The sequence below is a fragment of the Sorex fumeus genome, unplaced genomic scaffold (genome assembly GCF_029834395.1).
Source record: "Sorex fumeus unplaced genomic scaffold, SorFum_2.1 ptg000128l, whole genome shotgun sequence".
Classification (NCBI taxonomy): Eukaryota; Metazoa; Chordata; class Mammalia; order Eulipotyphla; family Soricidae; genus Sorex; species Sorex fumeus.
Genome location: NW_026606185.1, coordinates 40,935,711 through 40,948,877, shown reverse-complemented (window position 1 = coordinate 40,948,877; position 13,167 = coordinate 40,935,711).

Sequence of the window (13,167 nt, the reverse complement as noted above, 5' to 3'; positions counted from 1 at the left end):
TGAAAACTACAAAATGCTACTCCATGAAATAAAAGAGGACACGAGTAAATGGAAACACATCCCCTGCTCATGGATAGGAAGAATCAACATCGTCAAAATGGCAATACTCCCAAAAGCATTATACAGATTCAACAATGTGATCCCTATAAGGATACCCATGAAATTCTTCAAAGAAATAGATGAAGCATTCCTTGAAATTCAGATGGAACAACAAATGCCCACAAATAGCTAAAGCAATTCTTGGGAAAAAGCCATGGGGAGGCATTACCCTCCCCAACCTCAAACTCTACTACAAAATGGTAATACTTAAAACAGCATGGTACTGGAACAAAGCCAGGGCCACAGACCAATGGAACAAGTTGGAAGTGACATGAAAAAAATAATCCTGTTCACAGTTGTGCCCCAGAAAGTAAAATACCTCAGAATCAGCCTAACTAAAGAGGTAAAGGATCTCTACAATGAAAACTACAAAACGCTACTCCATGAAATAAAAGAGGACACGAGTAAATGGAAACACGTTCCCTGCTCATGGATAGGAAGAATCAACATCGTCAAAATGGCAATACTCCCATCCGCTCCTCCCCAAATGTATGAACATCTAATCTTTGATAAGGGAGCAAGAAATGTAAAGTGGAACAAGGAAAGCCTCTTCAACAAATAGTGACGGCATAACTGGACAACCACATGCAAAAAAATGGGCTTAGACCTCAACCTAACACCATGCACAAAAGTCAGATCAAAATGGATTACATATCTCAATATCAGGCCCAAATCCATAAGATACATTGAAGACAAGGTCAGCAAAACCCAACCCCAGGATGTTGAGGCTAATGGCATCTTCAAAGACAACATTCCACTGACCAACCAAGTGGAAACAGAGATAAACAAATGGGACTATCTTAAATTAAGAAGCTTCTGCACCTCAAAAGATAAAATAACCAGAATACAAATACAATCTCCCGAATGGAGAAGGATATTTACCCAATACCCATCTGATATAGGGTTGATATCAAGGACATACAAAGCACTGGTTGAACTCTACAAGAAGAAAACATCTAACCTCATCAAAAAATGGGGTGATGAAATGAACAGAAACTTTTTCAAAGAAGAAATTCGAATGGCTAAAAGTCACATGAGAAAATGCTCTACATCACTAATCATCAGGGAGAGACAGATCAAAACAACAATGAGATATCATCTCACACCACAGAGACTTGCCCACAACCAAAAGAACAAAAGCAATTGGTGTTGGCATGGATGTGGTGAGAAAGAAACTCTCCTTCACTGCTGGTAGGAATGCCGACTGGTTCAGCCCTTTTGGAGAACAGTATGGATGATTCTTAAAAAATTAGAAACTGAGCTCCCATTTGACCCAGCAATACCACTCCTGAGAATATATCCCAGAGAGGAAAAAAAGTACAGTCAAAATGACAGCTGCACTTCTATGTTCATTGCTGCACTATTTACAAAAGCCAAAATCTGGAAAAAAAACCCGAGTGCCCAAGAACAGATGACTGGTTAAAGAAACTTTAGTACATCTACACAATGGAGTACTATGCAGCTGTTAGAAACAATGAAGTCATGAAATTTACATACAAGTGGTACTACGTGGAAAGTATCATGCTAAGCAAAATGAGTCAGAAAGAAAGGAACAGACATAGAAAGATTGCATTCATCTGGAGAATATAAAGTAACAAATTGGGAGACTAAGACCCAAGAAAAGCCTAGATAAGTACCAGGAAGTTCACTCCATGGCTTGGAGGCCAGCTGTACATGTTGAGGGAGAAGGCAGCTCAGATAGAGAGGGGAGCACCAAGTAAAGGGTTTTGGGAGGACCCACCCAGTATGAGAGATGCATGCTGAAAGTAGACTATAGACTGAACATGATAGCCACTCAAAGCCTCTTTTGCAAACCACAGCATCCCAAATGAGAGAGAGAACAAAAGGGAATGCCCTGCCATAGGGGTGGGGTGTGATGAAGTTGGGGGGTGTGGGAGGGATGCTGGGAGTATTGGAGGTAGGGAATGGGCACCACTGGAAGGATAGGTACTAAATCATTGTATAACTGAAACCCAAGCACAAAAATTTGTAAGTCTGCAACTGTACCTCATGGTGTTTCACTAATACAAATTTTTAAAAAATCATTTAGTGAATTGGCAAAAAAAAGTTATCCAAGCACTATTGCTTTTTAAACTAGTTGAGACATAGGTTTTAAGAGGAAGGCTGAATGACCAGTGAACTTGGTTAATGGACAAGGAGTGTTGTGCCAAGGGAAATTTTTGCCATTATAGGGAAGGGAAATATCTGAAGTCAATCAAGACATTTCAGGAAATTTCTATCGTAGAAGTTATGTAAAGGGGCAGAATCCAAGTATGTATCACATGGTCACAAATTGGAATGATCCTTGAATATTTTGATATTTTTTAAGACCCTTGAAGTAATGAGGCCATCCTTCCCTTGAGAAGGAAAATGTTTGACCAGCTATCAAATCATATTTCAAGTTAAACAAAATCACTTCATTAAAATATATATGCTATGATCAACATAAATCATGTTCACCTTAAATATATTTATTTTATTGAAATTATATAACACATCAATAACAACAAAAATATGGCATTAAAACACTGTCACTAATCTTAATTTTTCTGCTAACTGCAAAATGATAACAGAGAAGATGGTGGTTTTGAAGATCCCCTTTTCCTCATGAAGTTAAAATATTTATGAAAGTCTCAATAGAGACTTCAGGTAGAGTTTTAAATAAACCCTGGCACAAATCTAATCACAGAATTTTTTAGATGAATTGAGAAATTATAGCTACTGGCTCAAATTATGTACAGATGTGGTCTATGAGATGTATAGTGTTAGATTCCCTACTTTGGAGAAAGAATCGCTCAGTAATTCTGTGGACGTGAATATGGGACAAAGTGTACTGCCAACTGAGAAATAATTAGACGATGCAATATAATCAACGAGGCATTTATTCCAGAACAGGAATTATAATATAGGGAAGTGGTCAGAGCTGAGTCAGAGCAGAAAGTTCATAGAGCAGCAGTGACTGAGGCATCTGGAATTAGAAGAATCTGACATGTGGGTATACAGGCATTTGAACTCAAAGACTGCCTACGCTAATGATTACCTTGCATTTTAGACCAATATGGGTTTCATAGAATCCACTGATCACTTTTTTTAAAGGTTGAATTGTCAGTGATGTTGAGAAATCCGATGCCACTCCTGAAGATGCTCCATCAGGCAGTGGTGCCTAGCCCAGTGTGCTCAGGAACCACTAGAATCACCCTTGACCTTGGAGGCCACAACAATTCTGGAGAATAGGGAGGATCAAGTGTTGCTACAAATGGAACTCAGAGCTTTGAGCATGCCAAGCACATGTTTTACCTTCTGATCTATCATCTCCTCAGCCTCAGAATCTACTGATTTTTATTTTACCTAATCTTTGTAATCATTAATAGGTAAAACAATTATTGATATTGTGCACTGGAGAGATGGTCTAGTGGGTAAGGCACCTGTCTTGCCTGTGGCCTACTTGGGTTTATCAGCACCATATATGGTTCCCCACGCCATTCCAGGAGTGATCGTTATGTACAGAGCTGGGAATATGTCCTCAGTATAGCCAGAAATGGTTCAAGCTTAGCCAAAAGATACTGTTAATATAATTTTAAATAGATATCAAGACTTCATGCCATTACATATCTTTTCTTGATTATGAATTCACAAGTAAAATTTTATCCATTAAGAAAATACACTTTGCTGCTTCCAAGCATATAGTGACCCAAAATGAGTATGTAATTACTGGTTTCCATTCTATGATAATAAATGATGAGTTACTATTACTGAATGCTTATCATTTGACATATGTGTGTTGTGGCTTTGCCTGTGACTGAGTAAATAATCTGATTATCTTATTTACTATTAAGAGTTGGGCATCAGAAATAGCTTAATGAAGTTTTGCTCTCAGAACACTTTCCTGTTTAAAATATATCTATGGGAAAATAAATGTGAAACCTAAATTAATAAGTCAATAACTATGGAGTTTTTGGCATATGAGATGTAGTATAGGGAAGCTTTTTAAGTCAAAAGTTGTTTTAAATAGTTTATTCTTTGTCTTTTCATACCAACAAACTATGTTATAGTTGGTTCCAAGACTCAGGTTTTAACTACAATGACTTTAAGCACAGGCAGATCTGAAAGAGATTTGGTACATATAATCTCTTGTATCTCTTGGGCTGGAGCGATAGCACAGTGGTAGGGCGTTTGCCTTGCATGCAGCCAACATGGCCCACCAGAATTCAATTCCTACGCTCCTCTCGGAGAGCCCGGCAAGCTACTGAGAGTATCTCGCCCGCACGGCAGAGCCTGGCAAGCTCCCTGTGACGTATTTGATATGCCAAACACAGTAACAACAAAGTCTACAATGGAGACGTTACTGGGCCTGCTCGAGCAAATCGACGAACAATGGGAGGGCCTTTACCTTTTTAATCTCCTGTAAGGACGATATCTGCAAAGTTACACAGTCTCAACATAGTTATCATGTCTAGAATTTCATGATTGGAAATTAATGTATTGAACTGTCTAATTATAACCCCAATATCTAAATCTTCTGAAAGGTTACATATTTTTAGATAGTATCAGTTACATTGCAATATGTATAAGCTTACTGTTTATTGATTTGAAAGCTTGATGAAAAATTAATGGGAAGTAAAATCATTAAAAGAATTTTGGTTGGGATTTTTAAAGGCTTCCAGAGCAATGCCTAATAGTACTGCAGTGCTCTGCTTCTTGAGTTTCAGAGTAGAGGCATAGTGAGGAAGAATGTGGCTGATAAAGTTCTAGCCACAGGCAGCAGTATTGAAGTATAAAGCATAGAACCCACAGTCACGAAACCTAGATTTAAGTTTCTAGCTCAGCAGCATGTCCCCTCTGGGATACTTTCTAAATATCTGCTTCTTCTGTCACCTGTGTGTTACCTGTTTATAAAAGAAAACCTTCACCTTTCACATTACTATACTACACTTCTGTTGAAAGTCACTGATATTTGGAATGACTTGGGAACAATCATCAGAAAGACTAAGTCACCTTGGAAATTCTTCTCTTTCCAACACAAAGAGTTAAATTCACTGGATTGCTGAGGAGGCACAAATCTAGTATGGATATTCAATATGTTGGCTTTGAGTCTAGACATGTGCCAAAAGAGTACTTCATGTCCACAAAACAAAAGAATTCAGCTGGAAATAAACTGAATTTACAGTATTTTATCCAATAAATGGACTCACAAACCACCTCTTGGATGACTGAATGATGATCTTTTGTGCATGATTTTTAAAGTATTCTTCAGGATAAAATTAGCACCAGTTTACATCTGTTTTTGTTAGAGATTCTCCATTTTCAAGTGACAGGGTCTGCTATCAGGGGTTGACAGGCATTCTTGCATGGTGAGTTGATGAGCTAACCTCTTGATTATTGTTCCTTGACTCACAGACATCATCAGAAACAAGCATCATTCATACTGGGTTGAGCTGTGCCCACTGTTGTCTTCTAATAAACACATAGCAGTCACGTGTGTTAGACTTGTATCCTATTTCTAAATCTTAGTGCTATTTACTCTAAGTACAGATCAGGGAGGTGGGGATTTTAGATTTAAATATGCTCAAATTAGTATGCTGACTGGCATATTTCAGTATATAAATTATGATATTCAATTGTCTGTTACTCAGAAATGCAATTCAAATTGAATTATATTTCTCCGCACTCATGCCACAATCCCTGCATCCATACACTCACATCTGAAGACCAGAAAGCAGTCATACTTGAAATAGTCACAAGTAAATTAGAACTATAATCAAAGCTTCAGGTATTAAGAAGAATCAGGCATATGGGACCAAGGACTAGAATTTGTTCTAGTCTTCTTAATAAGTGAACACCAGGGACCTTTCCATATGCTTGTCTGCATCAAAGTCTGGAGTTCCCAGCATACTGATGCTTAAAGCTTTATGAAGAAACACAGTTTAATCATATATCTATAATGAAATATGCACAAAGCTGTATGCATATATAAATATGCACATACACATTTCCCTTTTATTTCACAACAAAGAATAGGTATACTTTAAGAGACAGAAGCATAGAAGTTGTGAAAAACATTGTTCTGTCATCCAACAGAATGAAGTTTAAATCCTGGTGTACTGCCTCCCCTCAGTCTTTCTAATAAGGGGTAAGCTATAAAATATCAATTGTCTATTTTCCCACTTCCAGAATCAGATCAATACATTTTACTTGTGCTGCTTAGGACATTGAATTGGAGAGGGACATTTCTTTCCACATGAAGCAGAAAACCCTGCACATTTGACACATTGAAAGTCCAAAAATAGCATGTACAATAAGATAAATTGTGAATCGTGCTGCATGTAGCACTCAACTCATTATTGACAAAGTGTAAAAATTAATCCTGAACCCCCTGCCCAGCCAATGCACAGAAGAAGAGGTGATTCCATCAGACAAACATCACATAGGGAAAGGAATACTTTCTCCTCTTGCTAAAGTAAAAGTGAATAGCATGTGACTGAATGTAATTGGTAGCCAATATAATCATTCACAATTTAGAGCTTCTGTTTTGCACAATGCCAGCATCTCACTGTCTGAGCATTGCAGATATAGGGGCGTGACTGCACTGGGACTGGTATTACCCATTTTTTTTTTATCTATCTATGTCCTGAAGCTAAAGTTTTGGCCAGGTGAAATGAAACATATAGATGTCTAAGAGAATTTTGTTCTTCACCATTTATTATTTATTCAAATATTATCTCTAACCTTAGTGCAAACTTAATTTCCATCATTTAATGTATAATGGCTAGAATATGGTAGGATGAATTTCCAGGAAGCCTCCTTCACTTTAGTGCTAATTTCACCATGATTATTCTCCTTGCCAATTCCTTTAAAGAAATGTGAAAGTTTTATCTCTTATCAAAGTCTCTCTTCTTACCTGCATGCATGCCTCCTTTACACCTAACCAATAAAACATTTGAATCCACAGATTAGAAATTCAAACCATCTCAGAGTTCTCTAGAAGAGTTTTGAAGCTAATGGAACTTTTTATGGCACTCTGCTCATTCTCCATGTGCTTTTCATAGTTGGCTCTGGTTGTAGTTGAAAATAACTAGTCAGATAAGTACTGACAAATTAGGTTTCAAATGTCAATTCCAAATCTTAAAATTACAATGTCACACAGAACAGACAGCAAAAACTTGGAGAACATTTTGCACAATGTGAAACTTGAGATGTCTTAGAATGTAGGACTTGTCTCTTAAACCAACTCCATGATTGTAATCTGAGATCCATAACTTCTGTGTTGAATGAATTTAGACAATTTTGTTTGTTTTTGTTTCTTGATATATAAAATGAAACCAATCAGAAAATGCTGTTGTGTTAAATGAGTTATACAGGCATACTCCTCAGAACAATCACCTGACTTATAATAAACGTTTAATTAGATTTTGCTTCTACAGTTAATCCTGAATTGATTTCAATGGTTTTGGAATCAACCAGATCAGATTTAAACATTTGCCCCTTTTTAAATGTGAAATATAAACAAAATTTAACCTTCCTATGACTTAATTTCCTTATCTATAAAAAATCAGTCATAATGATATTCAACACCATTAAAGGTAAATTGTGATGATTAAATGATATATCAGTCTACATTGCATAGCTCAATATCTAGTTTAGTATAAAAGCACAAATTGAGTGGGTACTAATTGAGACTGATAAGAAGTGAGATTTATATTTCACGAATAACCTAATGTCTGTATTTGGAATGATCATCATTTTACTACATGTGTTTATTCTCATAAAAATCTATGACAGTGACACGTTCCAAAGTTTGACACAAATGTGTTCTTCTTTGATCAAACAACCCAAATCTTTTTTAATCCTGGAAATAATTATTCCACACTGACAACTACACACTTATTTGCATAAGACTTTATTTCTCTTAGAAGGAAGAAACCATAATATGTATTATATATAATGACATATTCAAATATCAATAATAATCTCTTGATCACTTGGCTTCCCGTTAATTGTCGATTTGGTCGATTATTATTATCAATAGTAATATGCATTATATTTATTGTACATATAATATTTATTATTCTGTCCCATAACTTGGTAGAATATCCTGTAACAAAATGGATAAATACTGCACTTTAAGTTTCCTTTTAGGTACCATCAATTTTCTTCCTCTATAGTTGTTTATTCTGCTACAATTTCAGTGGCATGCTCTAAACATGATTAACAATCCTTTCTTTTAGTTACACACAGTAGATTCTTGGTGGTTCATTGAAAAGGCACATGGGAAAGATAGGCTCCTTCAGACATAAACTTTTTTAAACCAAATTTCCTGAACCATACATTTCAAAGCTGCTGTTAGTCCCAGGACAAAGCTTAGTCTCTGGGGTTTATTCTTGCACGAGAGAAACCTTGCATGGAAATAGCTAATCTTTGGACTGGCATCTTGTCCCAACTCCCAAATCACTTATCTCTTCATCAAATGAAAATTCATAGAGGCTAAGACCAAATATCCCGTTTAAACAAAGTTGTCTCTTTTTATCTGTAGTTTCACTTTTCATGGTTTCTGATATCCAAGGTCAACCATGGTCCAAAATAGTACAGTAAGCTATTTTGATAGATTGTAACTTCTATTGCAGTATTCATACTTATTTTATTTGATTTTATTAATCATTTGCTGTGCTTCATTTATAAACTATTGAAGGTATGTATACATATGAAAAATCATAATGCTGATAAGATTTTGTGCCTCCTACACAATCAGACATCAACTATGAGTCTTGAAACATCTCCATAGATAAGAGAGGGCTACCATATTACTAAAAAAAAAGCTTTTAGTACAATTTGTTTAAATCTCTTTAGTATAGTTTATTTTTGAAATATTTATGCTTCCATGTGTTTTCCTCCAAAATATCTTTGATATTGTTTTAAAGGTCTGATTCTCTATGTGTGTGTATGTGTGTGTTTATGCAATTTATTCTAGGTGTTGAAATAAATAATAATGACTTATTTTTGGTGGGTCAACTCAAGTTTACTGACAATACAAGTATAATAGGTCTAAGTTTTATAGTAAAATGTACTCTTGGAAGATAAATTTGCCTGGGGTCTGGTTGAAGATGGAAACTTAACATGCTCCATATAGAAATCATAAAAAAAAACCACAAGTATAATCTGTAATTCCATAAGCCTAGTGTTAACATGTGTTGGATTTGATAAAATACATCCCAGCACAAGAATAATTAAAATGTGATTTCTAACTCATCATCTTATTCCATTTTCAAATAACCACAAAACAACATTTCATTAAATCCCCTTTCCTCACTTTTCTTATAAGCTAGTCAGACATAATGGATATATTAGTGAATAAAATGTAAAAGTGGAAAACCTATGGAGATAAAGATAAAATTTTCCTTAGCATCTGTGGTCACAGAGAAGCAATGGAAATAAATTGTTTAATATTTGTAATATATGCCAATTAGCATATTTCAGTAATCTAATTTTACTTATAAAATATAGAATGTTTTCTCAACATAACCCACTCTGGCACACACATACACACACTCATACAAAAATGTATACATGAAAAATATTGCCAAAAACTTAATTAAGTCCATATTCATTGAATAACTTAGTGATCAAGTTGATGACATGGTGTCCTCTATTGCTGTTTTACTGTTTAAATATGAACATACAATGTAATATCATAACTTGGAGAAGAAATAGGGCAAGTATCTCTTCATCAGTTTATGTATTTATTCATGAAGTTCTTTGTCACTCAGCAGAAGCCAGATACTTTTATGGAACTTGAAGATATGGTGTTGAACATAATAGCAAGGCTCCTGCCCCAGTGTAACTTATATTAGCTGAAAGAAGGGGTGATAATAAATAAATGTAATGTAATTAATGTTGTGAAGAACAGTATTGATGAGCAGAGTAATTGAGGTGCTGTTTTACGCAGGGTGTAAGCAAATCTTCACAAAAGATCAGAATAAGAAGAAAAATGAGATTTGGCAAGACAAACAGGTTCCCAGGAGGCACCAATAAGTCAGCATTGTTTTATAATACGATTCCATTTGTGAATGGAATGCTTTTTTGCTCGTTTTCTTTCCTTTATTATTTTTTCTTAAGAAATCCTGTGCTTCTTGAAATGTGAAATAGGTGAAGGAAAATACAGTTCGGGACCATTAATTGTGCTTTCTTATTGAGTATATAAATTTGATGTCAAACGGGCCTGCCTGAATGGTATATATTTATTTCAAAAATATCATTTCTGTGAGGCATTGCTGCATCATCCTATTGATTTAGGGATTGGTGTGATTGTGCCTGATGCTTTTATGAAAGGCAGGCTATTAACAAACTAAATTGAAAAACTAGTGAGTCTGCCTTTCCGGACCCAATCCAGCATGCTGCCCATGTGGGGCTTAAATGGGAAAATACTGTAAAAAGACTTATTTTAATGCGACAGACTCCTCATTGCAATCCATAAACCTTATTTGCTGTGAAATAAAAAAAAAAAAACCTTACAAGATAGAATTCTCATGCTCAGGCAGCAATCTTACTCTGGTTTCTCTCCCATCCATAGCAACATTAATCTTTTCATTTCAGAAGCTGACTCTCTTTGACCTTGTTGGACATTGGGATTAAAATCTTGTGTAAGACAAGGATACTTTAAGGGAATCAGAGAAACTATGGGTACTAGTACACAAAGACCCAGAAGAGCTAGAAATTGTAGCTTCTAGAGAATTCCTGGTGCAGATATACGGGTCACAATAGATGCAAAGACTAAAGTTGATTAGATTTGATCTCATTCAAACTCCTTGATTTGCAGTTAGAAACTAAGGCACACATAAGGGATGACACTTGCCTACTGTCTGTCACAAAGCACATACAGTGGCAGGACTGTTTCCAATTACCCTCTAAATCCTTCATGTCCCGCCTTCTCATCCTCAGACTTCAACGGGGATAAAACAACCGAGGCTTGAAAAGAATTTGACATTTTAAATACAACAAAATAATTAGGTGAACTCATAAGAAATGCATTTTCAGTTGGGAAAGAATGGAACTTGAGGACTCCTCTTACCCTTCACAGGATAGGGGGTATCCCCAAGAAAGAATGGATAGTTTCCAAGTATATTTCAATCATTTTGTAGATTGATTCAGTGGACATGTATTTTATATGCTGGATCTAAACTTAGATGCTGCATGGAGTTGCATCCCCAAAATTTCAACTCCAGGTTAAAAACAAATCCTCATGTAACCTCATGAGGTTTCAAAAGGAAGAAGCAACACAGCCAACTGTTTCCTGCTTTAGCTAGAGTGAGTGGTGAAGGAACCAATGAAGATAGGAGAACAAGCAAATGGGCTGTGTGTCTTTTGGTCCAAAAATACCAGAGCAAAACAAATGAACAGAGTCAATGTGGAACCTCCTCTTCCTTGTGCGACCTTCTGTAACTCTCCTACAAGCTTCTAGATCAGGATGATCTGGGATGAGTTCAATCCATGTAAAACAGACAGGAAAGAAAGCGACATGTGCCTGCCAATGGCAGAGGACTGATTAAGAAGAAATTATTTCTTACACAATTACAATCCTGGGAGAGGGGTGGCTGGAGCGATAGCACAGCGGCAGGGTGTTTGCGTTGAACGCCGCGGACCTGGGTTCGATTCCCAGAGTCAAGTTCGATTCCCAGCATCCCGTATGGTGCCCTGAGCATCGCCCGGTCTAATTCCTGAGTGCAGAACCAAGAGTAACCCCTCTGCTTCGCTGGTTGTGATCCAAAAAGACAAAAAAAAAAAAAGGAGATCATCTCTGTCTTCCTCCCTCCATCTTTCAATGCCTCCTTCATCCCTGCCATTTTCTTCCTTATTTCCCTCTCTTTAACAACCCCTTCTTACCTTTTCTTTTATTCTTTCATCCTTCTCTTTATCTGCTTTCTTTTTGCATACTAGATACTGGTGTCCACCAAGTCTGTCCTGTAAATAGACATTCCTATGAAATAGAGGGAGTCCATAGAAATGATATTTATTGCTTCAGGAGGATCATGCTGCTTCTCTAAAGAAGGGCAGAAGGCAGTCAATGGCACTCTTTTCTAGGGAATGAGGCTCTGGAGATGGAACTCTTCCCACTTTCTCATTCTTAACAAGTTAAGCCACCTGGGAGTCCCATCTTGTCGTTGCACATCTGACCCCACGGATTTGTTTGTGGATCTACAATGAGAAGCGTTTGCAGATAGTCACCCTGCATTTTGTTTTTTCAGTACTTCACAAAAAAAAAAAACCAGAAAACTCTCTGAGTTTTTCTTATTTCCTCTCACAGAACCTTGATTTCACCCACTTCCATTCAAGCTCCCTTTCTACTTTCAGTCTCCCTCCCCTTTTTTTCCTCCCTTAGGTGACATTCACACACATTTCTGCTTGCTACAATTTCAAACTGCCTTCCAACTAGACAAAAAGAAATCCTGTTTCTATGCACAGACAGCCTTCAGACTGATGGCCCCATTACATTAGCATACAATAAAAGTCAGCAGGGGGTGCATTGGCATGCTGTTATCCTAGGTCTCTGTGCCTCAGGGGGCTGGGAAGTTTCCAGGGTGCAGCTCCTCTGTCTGGTAATGAGACAGTAGCACACTTGGTGATAGTTCCTCTCCCTCCATGGAAGCTGCAGTCACAGGGAAAGGAGCAGAAAGAGAAGGTCAGCCAGTGCTTTACACCCCGTCCTAGGAGCAGGCACCCTGATTTCACTCTGCCCTTGGGCTTTCTCTCCCCACAGCCTATACACTGCATATAGTGTTAAACTTTTGTATCCATAATTGAGCTAGAGCATTTTCACGGAAGGGATTATTATTTTTAAAAGTGTCCTCATTAAAAATATAAAGGGCAATTAATCAGACGTTGCAGCATCCCACTGCTTGCCATTCCTATTCAGAGAAGATGGAGAAACAATAGTCAAAGGGATGATAAAGAAGTTTCCTCCATGGGTCATCAAACAGCTTTTCAATAAAACAGTACAATACTTAGCCCATGTTCTCCCTTAATGTTTCTAAGGCCAGATTTAAAATTCCAAGTTTCTAGGTGCAGGCTGCAACACCA